This window comes from Melospiza melodia (genome assembly GCF_035770615.1).
Source record: "Melospiza melodia melodia isolate bMelMel2 chromosome 7 unlocalized genomic scaffold, bMelMel2.pri SUPER_7_unloc_1, whole genome shotgun sequence".
NCBI lineage: Eukaryota > Metazoa > Chordata > Aves > Passeriformes > Passerellidae > Melospiza > Melospiza melodia.
The window spans coordinates 10,345,386-10,348,614 of record NW_026948497.1 but is presented as its reverse complement, the minus strand read 5'-3'; positions in this window follow the sequence as shown (position 1 = coordinate 10,348,614).

Here is a 3,229-nt window from a genome sequence, read left to right as displayed (position 1 = left end):
AGAATGCATTTTATCCAAACTGGAAAATAGATCCCAGCTCTGTTTCATTCATCAATCTTACTGCATCAGGCCTGAAGATTCTGTGAAAAGTAGCCTGTGGACCTTGAAGATAGCGCATGTGAAACAGATGAGAGGTGATGGAGAAGTTGAGGGAGAGAAGAAAGAGCATATGGGCCAGTACAGACACCAGAAAGTATTTCTTCATGTGATCATGGGAGATTGCAGGAGCCACTTGGTACTATCAAACCAGCCCGACTTGGCACTGGTGCCATCTTGGGTCTGGGAACCATCCTGCGTATCGTGGATTTTCAGGGGCCAGCCGGTCACTCCCAGCCACAGGCCCCCAAACACAAACCACGGCCCTTTTCTCTGGCAAACAAAACTCACCTGCCCCTCTTCTGGATGGCAGATTGCAGGAGCCACTTGATACTATAAAACCAGCCCAGTTTGGCACTGGTGCCATCTTGGGTCTGGGAACCATCCTGCGTATCGTAGATTTTCAGGAGCCAGCCGGCCACTCCAATCCACAGGCCCCCAAACACAAACTTCCGCCCGTTTCCCTGGCAAACAAAACTCACCTGCCCCTCTTCTGGATGGCAGATTGCAGGAGCCACTTGGTACTATCAAACCAGCCCGACTTGGCACTGGAGCCACCTTGGGTCTGGGAACCATCCTGCGTATCGTGGATTTTCAGGGGCCAGCCAGCCTCTTCCAGCCCCAGGCCCTCAAACATAATCAACAGCCCTTTTCCCTTGCAAACAAAATTCAGCTGCCCCTCTTCTGGATGGCAGATTGTAGGAGCCACTTAATACTATCAAACCAGCCCAACTTGGCACTGGTGCCACCTTGGGTCTGGGAACCATCCTGCGTATCGTAGATTTTCAGGAGCCAGCCGGCCACTCCAGGCTATAGGCTCCCAGACACAAACCTTGGCCCTTTTCCCTGGCAAACAAAACTCACCTGCCCCGCTTCTGGATGGCAGATTGCAGCAGCCACTTGGTACTATCAAACCAGCCTGACTTGGCACTGGTGCCACCTTGGGTCTAGGAGCCATGCTGCGTATCGTGGATTTTCAGGAGCCAGCCGGCCACTCCAATCCACAGGCCCCCAAACAAAAACCACGGCCCCTTTCCCTTGCAAACAAAACTCACTTTCCCCGCTTCTGGATGGCAGATTGCTGGAGCCACTTGGTACTATCAAACCAGCCTGACTTGGCACTGTGTTGAAAGCGAAGGGAAGCCTATCCACCTTGTCGTTGATCAGCATTGACTCCAATTTATTGATTAAATTAGCCATTTTATATAACAGTGTTAATTAACTTCATGCATATTGCAAAATCCAAGCTCACTATAGGTTAACAGAGAAAACTCTAACCCCTCCTTTTGTTTTACCATACCCATGATTGTTTATTGGAAACAAGACCAGCGTTCCCACTGTGATATTAAAGTCAAGTATTGGAGAGTGCTTTTGTTACTTCTTTAGAAGTTTAGAATATGCCAAAAAGATGCTAGCTGGGGACTTGCAATTAATGAATTATTTGCTGTAAGTAGGTCAAATGACATTAGCTTTCAAAAATGAAAAGTAGTCTTATTCCACGTGCCAATTCTAAAGTAGATTAATAAGCCTTAAGCAGAAGATGGATGTGAAGAGGGATATGACATGAAAGGTTAAGCAACACTGCTGACAGGAAAAGGCTTACCTGCTGCAGATACAGGAGACAAAATACTATTTTGACACAAACATTGCTATTCAGACGACAGTAAAATTCTGAGTGACAGCAAAATTTACTCAGTCATGACAGTAAAATTTGCTCCCATCAAAATGTGCTAATCAATTCTTAGTGTAAGCTAAGCACCTTAAGCAAAGGGTAGTTCAAGCGTAACTGGTATTTGATGGCAAAAAAGGCAACTTGGCCTGCGTTTCTCACCTCTACTCCATTCAAAAGCTTACTCTGTCTCAGATTCCTTCGGAGGGATACCAACGCAAGCCGCGAAACTGCACGAAAATGATGATTGAAAGAAAGATAGATTAGAAAAATGGAATAATGGTTCATGTTCTTTTCCTTCCAACTGCTTTGTTTGCCCTTTTAAATTTTTGAAGTCCTTTCTGGTGTCACCATGGTTGCACTGCAGCAAGTGTTCGGCTGTAAGCTGTCCATATTGCCAGCTTCTGGACTGCCTTCAGAAAACTTCCCGCTGGTTTTGTATAGAAATCACAAGCAGTAGAGATGACAAAGACTGCAGAAACCTTCTCATCTCCTTCTAGAGCAAGAGCATGTCTTTCACCCACTCTTAACTAGACAACTTTCATCAGTCATGAGGGAGTCTCATGTTCAAGAGCTAGGCAGTGACAGCTGTAAATGACAAAAAGCAGACTGAAATTCTCTTGGGACTCCAGCAGAGAGCAATGAAGGAGGTTGAATTCACCTTCTTGGGAAGTTCTAAAATGCACGTTCACTTGAGCCCAGGAGCTAAGCCATCGTAACCTTTGTTGAGTATGTCTGCGTAGACAGAGTTTCCATCACTGCAGAAGCAATGTTATTTAACCCACGTTATCATCTCTAGCTGCTAAGCTGCACTTATTGCAAAGTATCTGCAACGTATTTTACAGGGTGGGCTTTTATGTGTAATTCCTGAGTAACAGTGCAAAGAGAAGTACTTGGGGTGTGGGGTGGGGGGGGAACCGCAACTCTTAGGTTTTTCAAATCATGGTTCCATTTGAAAGTCAAACAAGATGTCAAACCTTTCTTTCCTAGATGTATTACCAGCACAAACTGTACCAGAAATTTATGACCCGTAACTGTACCATGGACGCTCTTTCTCTGGACTATTCCTTAAGAAACAAAGTCCTCACTAGAAATAAAACAAAATTAGCCAAAGTATTGGCCTGGATTAGTTCCAAGGCTCTGTACTAAAGGCCAAACACATGTAATAATAGTAATAATAATAGAGTGGACTAAAAGTTAAATCAATAGAGCATTACTCAGTTCAAAGATATCTTGTGTCCTAATGTTCTCACAGAAGACTGTAAAAACCTGTCTATTTTTGTGGGTTTCTTTTATCCATTTAGCTGTACCTTCTACTTCTCTCCACTGTCTGAGAACATTGATGGTAAGGTTGGATGACCTCATGTCAACTTGTAGAAGTAAAGAAAGAGAAGGCAGTAAAGAAAGGCAAATTTGTTAATTGCAGGTGGAAAGAGGGAGGCCAACAAGAGAAAACAAAAGAAC